We start from the raw sequence: 13,833 nt of genomic DNA, 5'->3' as shown, positions 1-13,833 counted from the left end.
TGCAGCTGTTCCTTATGGGGACTGAACCTGCAACCTTGGTGTTATCAGCACCACGCTCTAGCCAACTGAGCTATCCTCAGGATCCAACATCATTTTGCTGGGATGGGAAAACGTTGACAAGTTGTTGGACTATAGCCTGTATTTCCTGACCCTAGGGTCACATACGGGGGCTTATGTTGGGTGTCCAGCAACATATACAGAGGACCATAGGTTCCCTGACCCTGGCCTATTAAAGATATATGTTTAATATGCATAACATGTAGTGTCTGGACATAGCTGCCAAGTTATCCCTTTTTTACAGGGATTTCCCCTTATGCTGAATAGGCTTCCTCGCGAGAAAAGGGAAAACTTGGCAGCTATGTGTCTGGATGCATTGGTGTAAAAAAAGACTTATGAACGGGTATGCATTTGCAAAGAGAAGTTTGAATTAGGAGGTTAAACTCTAGGTTTATGCTACAAGGAGGGTGTTTAAGGCTGATTGATGACTTATCCTGGAAACACAAGCTGAGAGCTCTCTCAACAGGACATAAAACCTGAGAACTCAGCATCTTCCTCAGTCCTTGGAGGCAGCAGCAGTAGACACGCAGCTGGGGTACCCTGAATATGCAAGGTGCTTGCACAGGATCTCTATGGGATCAGAGAGAGTAAAACAATATATTGACATTTATTAAGGACTTAAAAGAAGGCATTGTTAAAGAGCAATGTGCTATTTTGTATTTTGCAACTTTTATTTGCAACTAGTTTAAGGCTGTTCTGCAGTCTTAAGCTTCGAAACCCATTCTCGAGGTGGAGCGCTAATTCATTTCCGCTCTGCACAAGGTCCGGATCAGGGATTCCGTTTGCAACAACAACTCTGAACATGGCCTAGATAAAGTACGTCCCAAACCTCCCAAGTCAGCAGCAGCGGTGGTGTTGACTGCTGGTGCTCCTCAGCAGGAGCCCATCCGGAGATGGCGCTTGCGGGTTGATGCATCCAAGCTCGCCAGCTCGCCCGCGTGCATATGTATGCAATCCATTCCCGCTCAATGAAAATCAATGATACTTTTGCTGCGCGGCGTTGGCGGCGGCGGCGGCTTCTCTTCCCCTCCAAAGGTCTAGTGATATCTATGGGTTGCTTTTGCAGCCGGGATGCGCACGTGCCCGCACACATTTTTTTCCCTCCTTTAGCCACGCCCCTCAGAATCCCTCCTAGCTAAAAAGAACCTGTGCGGCTCTTTCTCCCTTCGCCCAATCTCTACTGCAGGGCAAGAGAAGGAGGGAAAGAAGAAAGGACCCGGGTGAAGGAAAGGAGAGGAGAAGAAGAGGAAGAAGGTGGGGGAGGCGGAGCTGACACTGAAGCGGCTCGGATAGTTGGCAGACACCGTGTTCTTCCTCGCCGTTCTTTTAATCTGCCTCTCCCTCACCCTCGCCGCCCCACCGGCAACCGAGGCGTAGATTTGGGGAAGAGGAGGAGGAGGGGAAGGGGTGGGGTTGGCTCTTGGCGACCGCCAACCCCAGCAGCACCGCCGCCGCCACAGCGCTCCCAAATTCGCCTCCGTCCGGCATTCCGGCTCCTCAGCAGCCCTCGAGGCTTCGCGCCCCACAGCGGGAAAGCAGGACTCTCCGGGCGAGAGCATAAAAATAAAATAATAAAGCGCTGAAGGGATAGAGAGAGAAGAACCGCCTCAGCGCGCTGCTACCAGCAGCAGCAGCACCGGCGGCGGCAGCGGTTTGCCTTGCTTCCTTCGCCAGCCTGGGAGCTCTGCCCACAGCCGCTCGGAGGAGCCTCTTGGCAGCTTCCCGCGTCAAGGTAAGGCTCGGGTTGGGTTGCGCGTCCCGGAGTGCAGCGCTGTGTTTGTTGTGAGGAGAAGGAGGAGGGGGCGCGCGGGCGGGTGGGGTGGGGAGCGGGAAAAGGCGCCTTTCTCGCTCGCTCGCTTCACAGTGGTGGGTCGCTGCTGCCTTTGAAGGGAAAGAGCAGGTGCTTCCACCAAAAAGGGGGGGGGGTTCATTTGGGTGTGTGGAGAAAGAAGCAATTCAAGGCAGCGTCTGCACCACCATCAATCCCACCCAGGCTGTCCTTTCCCCTCTTGTGCACAGCCTCTGCCTCCAGCTCTTTCCCTCTCAGCTCGGGCATGAATTCAATCTTATTCTCCCGGGAGGTGGGTGAGTGGGTGGGCTCCGGGCTTCTCTTGGCATGCACAATTTTGGCCCTCGGATTGGGGCGACCCTCCCCCCCTCCCCTAGAGTCAATAAGTTTTATTGGTGGCGCGAGGACCCGGGCGCTTCTAGTTCTCCTTCGAGCTGTGGAGGCTGGTGTTTTGCCAAACTGTCCGCTGGGTTTTGCAGTTTCGCCTGCAGCACTTTGGCTGCGTGGTCGGTTTGCTTTTGTAGCACCGTCGTGCAAAGCGTAGCGGCCCGTGATTTGGCTCCGCTTAAAAACAAAAAAAAAAACTTCCCGCGCGCTTACTTCAGAGTAATTGCCTTGCACGTTTGTCCGCGCGCTGCTCAGGGGTAAGACAGCAGCGGATGCTGCAAGACCTGGGCTCTGTGAACCTGGCTGTAAAATTAGCTCCGCTGAACTCGGTGGGACTTGCTCAGAGTGGTAGAGCTTTGCATGCAGAAGGTCCCAGGTGCAATCCCTGACATCTCCAGGTAGGGCAGGGAGGGAGAGAAAGAGACCTCTGCCTGAAACCTTGGGAGAGCAGCTGCCAGCCCGTGTTTTCACTACTGAGGTAGATGGACCAGTGGTAAGGCAGCTCTCTATGCTCTGATTCTGAGCAATTATGCAGGACTGGACTGTGGAAGAAGGTGGGTTCGTTGAGATTGCCACCCAAACAGAGTTTGCATAAGGAGCGAGAGTGCTCTGATAGGGAAGGGCTGCTGCCAAATAGATTTTCCTACTGAAATGGAGTGGGGAGGGGAGAACTATGGTATGCAAAACTGCGACTCCCCCCTCCTCCCATGAAAAGAAGTAGTGACGGTCAGACAGGGTACAACAAACCGATGGGCATCAGACTCGATCCTTCTTCCTATATGAGTCTATCTTCTGCACAATTCCCACTCAGGGTTTACCCAGAGGAGTACAGATACGGAGATTAACTTTGCTAGATAGCAGTTATCTTTTCCAGTCACCTTTGCAGAGAGACGGCAAACAGAAAGGCGATATGTATCAGCCCCTCGTTCTTGTCTTTTAACAAATGGAATGGGCAAAAAGGAGAGAGTCTGGGCAGTGGTGTGGTGGATCCTGGGATAAACAGACATTTGGATGATAAAACCCTGAGCTCCTATTAGTACTCCAGGGTTGGTCCAGAGATGTTCAATTATGTTTCTCGAAGCAGAAACAAGCAAACACAAAAGCAACTGATGTCTTGCAGGAATGGGAAGGTGGGTGTACAAGCAGCAAGTTAACAGCTCTTCCACTGCACATCCTGCCCCAGTGTTGAATACAAGGAGTTGGCTTCCTTTCATGAACTATGCAAATTAAAAGAGTAGGTCTTACTGTATGAAGGTTGAAACATGCCTAGGTAAAGGATACAGGGGTGTATGTGTGTTTGTGCATGTATACACATGTAGAGTACAACTATTGGGTTAATCTTGTGTAAATTTTTGGGACAACTTTTACTGGATGCAAACAAGTGTTCCTTTTTCCAGTTTTCAAATTCTGTCTTCCCAAGGGTGGTTGTTAGCTTTCTGTGTTGCGAGCAACATAATGCAGCATGTTGTGTCACTTACCCAGACAGAAATGACTTGCTCACTAAACTACAAATGAAATGATGCTGCTTGCATAACAAGTGAGGCTAGTTAGCATTTTACATACTGATTTTCATTTGAGGTAGATGAAAGCTGGATAGCTGTCACTGTGTTTATAGTTATTTGTGCTCTGTAGGGAAGGATATACTAACATCCTAGAGATGTATCATTCAAAAATCATGAAAATATATTTTATTTATGTTTAATCTCCCCTTCCCCACCCACCAGAATAAGCTACCTTTTGAAATGTGTTTAAAAGGATCTGTATAAATCCAGACATCATTTTTTGTTTTTGTGGTTTGAATGTTATAGGTTATGTGTTAAAACTTCTGCATTACGTTAATGAAATTATTACTTTTAGAATAATAAATAATGCTGTTGTAAGTGTGAGTGTAAACAAAAAACTACAAACATCTCATTGCTTGGGACCCCAAACACACTAAATTAGAAATAATTACAGCTTCTTTCCGAGGGACCAACTTTTGAGCAGGGGTGAAGGTGGACATACATTTTTAAGTGGGTTGGAATAGAAGTAGTTTCGAAACAGCTCTGCTGCATTTTGAGGCATTTGTTTCCATCACACTCCTTACAGACTGAACTGCACAGTTTAGAATATCTGCCTGTGCTTGTGTTAATTTATGGGCAATCATTGCTTGAAGTTGTGTATTTCCATAGTATCTCTGTTGCCTTGTGGATACAAGTTACAAAACCATTTCTGTTTGACAGTAGTTGAATGCCACCATCTGGATTCATTCCTAATATTAGGGGACCACATGATCAACACTACTGCATGTTTTTCTTTAAAAAAACAACAACAATCGAGCAGCTGCTATGGTTTATCTGAGGGTACTTCTATAACTGAAATAGGCTGTAAGCCACAACTGGTAAGGAAAGAATAAGTTGACACACACCCAGTCAACAAGGTTTGACATGAGTGTTATAACGCCGAAGTGATAATTATGACTGCTGTAGACAAACAGTTCATTGTAAGCAAGTTCCATTGAAATCAGTGGTACTTTGCCACACATGCAGTGTCTTAAATTGGAATGCATTGGTAGTTACTGCCACTTGTGGAAATAAGCAAGGCTGTTTCCGTGCCTCCTCAAACCACAAGTGCTGTTTCCCTTGCCAGTGGTTGGAATTGAGTCATATTTATAAGCTGTTAAAACACTTTAGATGATAAAATAGTTGTCAGTTGCATGGTACACACAGGCCAAATACAGTGTGCTGTCAATTGTGTGCTGTCAGATTTCTGCATGATGCATTATTCAATTCTGGTATGAATAGCTGTACTGGGTCATTGATCTGGTTTCTGACTATAACCATATTCAGATGCTGTTCTGTAGGTGTTAACATAGATTAGAAGTCTTGGTTCCATTTTCCAGTTAAAGTTGTCAGGAATATCTAAACCTGCTATTCATTGGCAAAGGTAAAGGGGCCCCTGACCATCAGGTCCAGTCGTGTCCGACTCTGGGGTTGCAGCGCTCATCTCGCTCTATAGGCCGAGGGAGCCGGCGTTTGTCCGCAGACAGCTTCCGGGTCATGTGGCCAGCATGACAAAGCTGCTTCTGGTGAACCAGAGCAGCGCACAGAAATGCCGTTTACCTTCTCGCCGGAGTGGTCCCTATTTATCTACTTGCACTTTGATGTGCTTTTGAACTGCTAGGTGGGCAGGAGCTGGGACCGAGCAACGGGAGCTCACCCCGTTGCAGGGATTTGAACCGCTGACCTTCTGATCAGCAAGCCCTAGACTCTGTGGTTTAACCCACAGCGCCACCTGGGTCCCTTCATTCATTGGCATAGATACCCTTAATATCCTAATAGCTGTTCATTCTCCACCGCCATCATGTTTTCCCATAATCTCATATATATTGCACTGAAGGAAATGCATGTCTCTTTATGTATAACCCTTTGCCTTCTTATTGTAAGCTTTCAAGCTTGGCCCATACAGTTTGTCACAATATTCCTAAATGTAACCTCTTATATCTTCTACAGAACTACTTGGCAACATATAAAGAGCTCTAGTACATCAGACCAAAGATCCATCTAGTTCAACATCCTGCTTCCATAGAGCCCTACTAGAAGCCTCCGGGAATCCCTTTCTCTTTAATAGACAATGACTTTGTTCTCTTTCAGCATGTGGCGTCTGTCTGAGTGTATGCTAATATTCTACCCATACTCTAAGCATTTTATAGGATAATGGAAGACCTGATGCTTAGCCAATTAAAAGGCTCTCATTGACTTTGCCATGGCCTAAGCACTGAATTCATAGGAAGGTATCCAGTATAACATTTGCAATGTGGACAAAATTACTTTCTAGCTTGACTGATGTTGGGAAATAATGCATTGCTGGTAGCTTAAAATAGTCAGAAGAAGTGCTTGCTAGTGCTCTTTAACCTTTTCAGGCCTGTGGACAAACTTTACTGAGCAAGGCTCTTTGGGCCTTGGGCAGGAATACTGAGCAGTGTTCCCCTCTCCCAGCTGGTAGAAGCACTATGTCTGCTTGTTGATAAGATATCAGTCTTTTAAATTTTTTTTCTGGAAGACAGAAAGAATGAGGTTGTCTAAGTTAAATTAAAGATAAGCACAGAATTGTAGCAAAATCAGTTCATTCTAAAGGATGGATTAATCTATGATTTCAAGTTCAATTTTTAAATTTCAGATTTAAATTTAGAATTATTACTTTTAAGTATTGTGAGCTTATCGGCATTTTAGTGCTATCCCCGGGTTTCATCCCAAAATAATATGACTGCAGTACACAAGCTTTTTCTGCAGGAAATTGTTAGCCAGAATCCTTAATATCAATCGGATATAAATGAATTTGAGGACTTTACAATAGCCACTCTAATTTCCTCACTTCTCATGTGCTGCATTAGCCTCAATTTCACCGTGTTCATTATCCTGTGGGCTTAAACTGTTCTATGATGGTTAAGGATGATGCCACTACTAAACGCAGCTAGAGCTTGATTCTTATATGGGCCCTGTAATTTATATCTGTTTCCAGTGAGTATAAACAAATTATATTGTACAGAATTGGATAAATGGAAGGATAAAGGTACATTAGTGCTAGAGGTGCACACCCTTCTGCATAATACAATAATTGCCTCTACTGTTTAGTAGTCATATCACACTTCTAATATGCAACACGCTTTACAGTTTTTCATTCTCTTTGCCCTAACATAATCCTTGGAAGTATGCACAATATTCCCATTTTATGACTGTGGAACTGTGACAGAGAAAATAACTAGCTCAAGGCCATGGCAGGGTAATGATTCGGACCCACATTTCACAGAACCAAATACATACTGCACTGGCTCTCATTTATGCTGGTGTACACATTTTGTTTATGCACTTATGTCAGGGGACCTCCGTACAGGGAGCCTCCGCCTCTCCTGTTGACCAGCACTTCACCCAGTGAGAGTAGCAGCAGCGGGTCAGGTGGGGGGAATGAGGAAGTTAGTGGGATGGAGGAGTCAGGGCTCGGCTATACTGAGAGCCATTGCAACGCCCGGACCAACAGGTGGAGGAGAAGAGGCAGCCCCTTCCAGCGCCCGAATTAAGACACACCACCAAACGTAAGATCGGGAGGAGGCGTTTAGGGGTGCCCAAACTCTTATGCTGGGCACCAACAGGAAATGTCCACTCCCAAATTCTGCGAGTGACTGAGAGGTCATGTTTTCTGCTCTCTCTGCACTGTAAATACTATGCAAAATAAAACTCTTAAAGACAGAGCGGACTTGGGCGTCTTTACTCAAGAGTAGCCGCAACAGCACCATTACAACTTACTTAACTTTATTTACATGTATCACCCTCCTTAGTTACTTGTGTGTGTATGTGGGTCTATTGAGATATGTTTCATGGGACGAGAGTGTTGCTACACATGACATTTCTGTAGCCAATAATTGCCACAAGGCAGTAAAAGATAGCATATTAATCAGATGAGGGGTGGCTATCCTGAGTGCATTTTTATGCGGGGTTTCATTCATTCTCCATTAATCCCATAAACCAGAGTTAAAATTGCATGCATTCCCAAAACTGTTGCTTGAGTTGCTCAGGTGAATTAACTAGTGTTTTGTAGCAAGAAGTCTTGCCATCCAACCACCCCTTGTGTTTGCCTCTTCCCACTTCTTGCTAAGAACAGTTTCCAAAAGTGTTAAGAATATCCCTTGCTACATCCCCTTGGGGTATGCTTATGTAATCACTCCTTTTGTCATAACTGTTCTGGTTGAGTCTAGCCTTCTGGCTGAAAGCAGGAATTGTAATGCATATCTTTTGTACCTATGAAGCGGAAGAGGAGAGCATGGCTGAAGTCCATGCCTTGTCCTTGTTGGAGAAAATAACTGCAATTGGTAACTCGCCAGTTCACAAACAGCTTGGCCACATGCCTCTTTCCTGTTCTACATTTGGAGCCTGCTTCCAACCAATGTCCATTGGGTGATGTCAGTCCAGGTGTATCTCTGTCCACCTACACTCATAGCTGAATAGAGAAGAGTGTAGATTTTGTGCATTGTGTGCTCTGCTTTGGAGGCTCTCTGTTGAAACTAATAAATATATGTAAGATCACATGCCTAAAATACAAGGCTTTTGCTTTTATTCATTTATATTTTTCAGCCCAAGTCTCATTAGCTCTCTTAGTAAATAATGCCACATTTACAATTAAGATATAGATTGGGATCCAGAATTTTTGCATTTCTAAAATTGTGCTTACCTACCTTCTCCCCATTGCATCTCTCTGTGTTCCTCCAAAGGCCTCTTTTTAGAGTCAGGGGCCTGGTGCTTGGAAGGAGAAAGTGGGAGTAAATTGGGTATAGGCAACTTCTCTAGCAAGACTGTCTCCACAACACTCACGTTAAGTTTTTGTTTTTGACACCACTTAACTGGGATGGGGGTGTTGGTCATACTGAAGTTAAGCTGATCTACTCTAGGTCATGGGTCACCAATGTGGCAGGTGCACACCCTCTCACAGAGGCTTTCTCTGGCAACTGCAGTGTGCCTTCTATGGCACTCTTCCTCCTGCCAAAATTAGCCTTGAAATAAAGTACAGTGGTACCTCTACTTACAAATTTAATGCGTTCCGAACTAACATTCGTAAGTAGAAAAAAATTCTAAGTCGAATCCCATAGGAATGCATTGGGAGAAAAAAATCATAAGTCGAAACCCTATCTAAAAATTCGTAAGTAGAAAAATTCCTATCTAGGCATCCAAGATGGCGGACGGAGCTCCATTCGTAAGTAGAAATATTCTTAAGTAGAGTTATTCGTAAGTAGAGGTACCACTGTATTCTATTGCACCCAGTAGAGTAGTTTACAGCATGTGAGTGTGTGTATGCCCACAACACCTTTTTCTTTTTACAAATGTGCCCATAGCCCCCAAATGATTGTAAACCATTGCTCTAGTCTAAGGGTCGGCAACCTGTGGCCCATGGGCCACAAGTGGCCCACAGGGGTCGTTTAAATGGCTCACAAGCTGCCCCCGAACTGAGCCGCCCACTTGGCAAATCCTTGTGCTAAACAGCACAACACGGAGTGGGGACTCGCTTCCATGGCGCTGGAAATCACGTTTGAGCCGACACCAGAAATCACGTCTGCACAGACGCGATCCGGCCCATGGAGCGAACCGGCCCAGGTGAGGTAAACCTTGCTGACCCCTGTTTTAGTCTGCTGAACATGAAGATGCATATGAATCATTAATACTTTGAGTTGTAACTGTTCCACTCAGAGTAGACTCACTGAAATTAATGGTCCTAAGTTAGTCTGATAGTCTATTAACTTCGGTAGAACTGCTTTGATTAGGACTAGTAAACTTCCAGATTTATTAGGTTGAAGAAGTCTCTCTTTGACTATCTTAGAACTACTCTTTGAAGTATTACAGCACATAAAAATATACAAATATATATACAAAAACAAAAATGCAGTGATATAAGACAGTATAAACAATATCCTTAAAAGGACACCACGCTGGCAGACAAAACTTCAGGGATAATCAACTAAAGAAAGGTGTGAAACTGACCATCCAGTTTCTTCAAATTCCTGAGAGTAGTGTACATTTTATTTTTAGCTCTAAAATTGTAAGTCCAGGACAGACACTACCCATATATTCTTTCCCCCAAACATGTAATTCTGTTTTATAGCTTCCCACATGCCTTTTTACTGTGTAGCAAAGCCTTCAGACTGTTGTCAGTTCTCAGTCCTGACTTCCAGTAATGCCTCACCTAGGCCCTATCTAGGAAATAAAGGATTAAACTACACAGATTTATAAGATATGAAGACAAGCCTTTTGTTTACAGTACTTTTATATTTTGTGATGGCCTCATGAAGTTAGAGGAGAAACCAGGAATTCCTTTATCAGAAAAGCTCCCGAAGAAAGTGTGGTTTTGTTTTTGGCTTATTAACCATAGTTTGTTTCAGCAAAACCAATCACAATATCTGCTTCAGAGATACCTGGTATCTCACGCATGCTTAATGGCCTTAATGTTAGCTTACGGGGGTTGCATGTGGGTTTGCCCCCTCCTCTCTCTCTCTCTCTCTCTCTCTGTGTGTGTGTGTGTTTACAAAAAGTAGCCCTTTACAGTTTGTTTGTGTGCATTTCTGTGAGGGAGATTTTATTGGTCTGCTGTTTACAATGTTGCTTCTACAGCCCAGATACTTGCAGTTCCATTCATATTTGATACTATATATATATATATATATATATATATATATATATATATATATATATATATAATCTCCTTCTCCATTAGTATTGCACTACATAAGAAAAGTCACATTCGGAGCTATCTCAGGGGTTAATCTGGCAATCATACTTGAGATTACATTTTTGCTGAGAAAATGTCATAGCATCCCGTGCTACGTTTTAGTGAATAAATAATCTGCGCTATTTTTCAGAAGGTACTTTTTTTTTCTTCAACACTGTGAGTATCTGTAATTTGCACATTAAAAGTCTGTTTAGTTTTATTTATAGGAATCCTTGTTGTTTGTGGTATCTTGCAAGCTATTTTTATGCAATAAATTGCCTTGGCAGTATCTTTCTTAAGTACCACTGGTAAATATAAAACATGATAAACATCATATTTACTCTAGAGTAGTCTTATGAAAAATTATACAGTTGTAGTAGAGTAAGCAGAATATGCAGAACAGCCATATGGCACAATCTATGCATGCTTACTTGGAAATTTGCCCTGCTTTATTCAGTGGGGCTTAGTCTTTGTTAAGTGTGTAAGGTTTGCAGCCCTAGTCTCACTGGCGTATGGATGGATAGGCATATCTCTGTATGCTTAAGTGTGTTTTGTTATAAGACCAACAATAATCCTAGAGGTATTTGAAACACTTCCCTGCAAATGTTGGTATTATATGCTTTCTTCAGACATCATGTAAGGGACATCTCGGTAATCATAAACATCAGCAAGCAACAGGAAGTAGATGAAATACACCAGTGTCAAATTTTGACTATACAAATTTAAGCTAATTGCCAGGAGTTTTACTTTGGGTATTCTTGATGTTATTTGTAGTGATATATACAAATATGGACATAAATGCTTTATCACTGGTGATTCATTGATTTGATTATCAACTCTGTTATTCTTAACAATTAAGTCTAATTTCCCGTATATTAATTACTTGTTGCCTGTATACTTTTGCTGTAAATGAAACAAGCGCAGCCAATTTGCATTGTTCTTCTCTTTGACTCTTCTATAGTTCTGCTCTACTTTTTCTGAAATGGTAAGAACTAAATGCATTATTTCAGGGTACAGTATTTCACCTGTACAAAATTGAGTGATTATTATCTTCTCCCGAGTCACTTGTTTTTCTTTGCTTTTATGTTCTATGGTTTTAAAACTAGTTTTGCAACTGGTGTTCCAATCTAAGTACAGTGGTACCTCGGGTTACAAACGCTTCAGGATACAAACGCTTACAGACTCCACTGACCTAGAAATAGTACCTCAGGTTAAGAACTTTGCTTCAGGATGAGAACAGAAATTGTGCTCTGGCGACGGGGCGGCAGTGGGAGGCCCTATGAGCTAAAGTGGTGCCTCAGATTAAGAACAGTTTCTGGTTAAGAACGGACTTCCGGAACGAATTAAGTTCTTAACCAGAGGTACCACTGTAACCAGTCCTCCCCACTATAGTGTTTGTAATTTCAGTTTTTTGTATCATTAGCAGGTTTGATTATACTTGCTGCTTCCTCTAAGGCATTAAAGAAAAGAGAGTTCTACTTGTTAAAGTTAATGAACAAATTAGGGTTACAATACTCTGAATAAAACTTATTTAAATCAAAGTAATATTTGAATGCCAAGATAGGAAAAAATGGAAGACAACATTCATATGAGTCTGACTCATGCCAAATTTTGAATTTGGAGGCATTTATACTTCAATAATACTATTTGCTTTTCAACCCATGCTAATTGCCAAAAGGTCCCACAATATGCAGTGCTGCATATGGACTGTGAGAATGACAATTGCCTAGAATTGCCTAGAATGACAATTCATTTTCACATGGCCGTGTGTAAGGTTGATCAGGTAGATTGCAGTTGGTCAAAGCTAGGCATGTGTACTTATTTTTCAGCCAGTGTTATAGAAAACTCATTAAGTTTGTAGATAAGCACAAACCATTTTTAAAAACAGCAAAACAAAATTGTATACTGTCATCTGCATTGTTCTGTTGACATCAGAAACTGTAATAATCTAATACCTGTACTCCTAAAACTCTGCTGCCATTTATAAAAACCCTTTAAAGTCTTTGTGGTTTATTCTTAATATCCAGTCTATCAGATTTTGACACCATGCATTTGTACACAACCTGAAAAGTGTGTCGTTTCAGAATTGATGGTATGGTAAAGCCACAACAACCATCTCTCAAGGTTTACTAAATCATCCTTGAGGGATTCCAAAATGAATAAACATAACAGGATTGATGGTAGTTTCTAAAATTAGATCTAGGCCTTCTCTTCCTCTGCTGCTTCCACTGGCACTTGTTCTTATCCTTTGAGAGCCCCCTGGTTCAGTCTGAAAATTATACAGCCTAGATGTAGCTTTACTACCCCAGTCATAATTAGAATATTGAGTCAGCTGCTTAAAATATTGTATCATAATGATATGGCATGGATGCCGCTGTTTCATAATCTCTTATCCTGGGGGTCCACAAGTTATGTCCAGGCTTGATAGGAAAGTAATAATAAAAATTCTACTAGCCTGCAAGGACATAGTAAAGGAGCATCTGACCATGCAGAGTGCTGCCCTCTTTTCTTCCAAGCAAGTGCTGCCTGCCACTATCACAGAATTAAGGAGAAAGGCTGACAACACAGAGGGCAAAGCCCTCAGTCATAGCTGCCAAGTCTCCTGTTTTTCATGGGAAACCCCCGGATTTTAATGCGTTTCCCGCTGTTATCCCGAATAGAAAAAAATCCCGGAAATCCCCTGGATTTCCTACCTGCCAGGGAGGCTCCATTTCAGGTGCTGACCGGAAATCGGGCAGACCGGCACTGGAAGTTACTTCTACGTATGTCTTGACATGCGTAGAAGCGACTTCCGGTTCCGTTCTGCCCATGTCTGGGCACCGGAAATCCCACAGCGCCGGCACCGGAAGTTGCTTCTACGCATGTCCAGACATGCATAGAAGCGACTTCCGGTGCCGCGCCGCTGCTGATCCCGCATTTTTCAGTGGGAGACTTGGCAGCTATGCCCTCAGTCCATTCTGAAAATTAAGCAGTGCACATCATCTCTGCAAGTTTGGTACAACTAGAGAACACCCACCCACTCCCTGAAAATTTCCAAACTCATAAACCCATAGCTCTGCAGGATTAAAATGCCCCCCCTTCCCTTAACTCTCTAGTTCCATTGCCTTAGACCACCTTGCTCTTCTTTGTAGCCATCCTGACCAAGGTCTTTACTTCTGGCAGAGCAGGCTAATAACTGCTATGAGTTTATTTACAAGGCTGAAAAAGTACAAGGCAGCTGTGTTCAAAGTGCTTGGATGTGGATAGTTTGCAAACACAAATCAGGCAGATGTTATTGAATGAACAACTTAGCAGGTGTGAGCAGGATCCCAAGTAGAAATACTTAACAGCCACATGAGCTTCTTTGTGGAAACAGAACCTGACCCATCTCA

The 13,833-nt window shown here is 43.3% G+C and overlaps 1 protein-coding gene across 1 annotated transcript in view; it reads left to right on the top strand.

Moving 5' to 3' along the window:
* The first annotated feature begins 1,178 nt into the window (after window positions 1–1,178).
* Window positions 1,179–13,833, top strand: part of LOC118080810 (contactin-4) — a 514,415-nt gene continuing 501,760 nt past the window's right edge. Inside the window, exon 1 of the mRNA XM_035106605.3 lies at window positions 1,179–1,789. The gene's annotated coding sequence lies outside the window, so the exon portion shown is untranslated. The remainder of the gene's footprint in view (window positions 1,790–13,833) is intronic.

This window comes from Zootoca vivipara, chromosome 2, assembly GCF_965207765.1.
Source record: "Zootoca vivipara chromosome 2, rZooViv2.hap1.1, whole genome shotgun sequence".
NCBI classification, from domain to species: Eukaryota; Metazoa; Chordata; class Lepidosauria; order Squamata; family Lacertidae; genus Zootoca; species Zootoca vivipara.
Note: the sequence above shows the minus strand (reverse complement) of the source record. Positions and strands in the feature narration are given on the sequence as shown.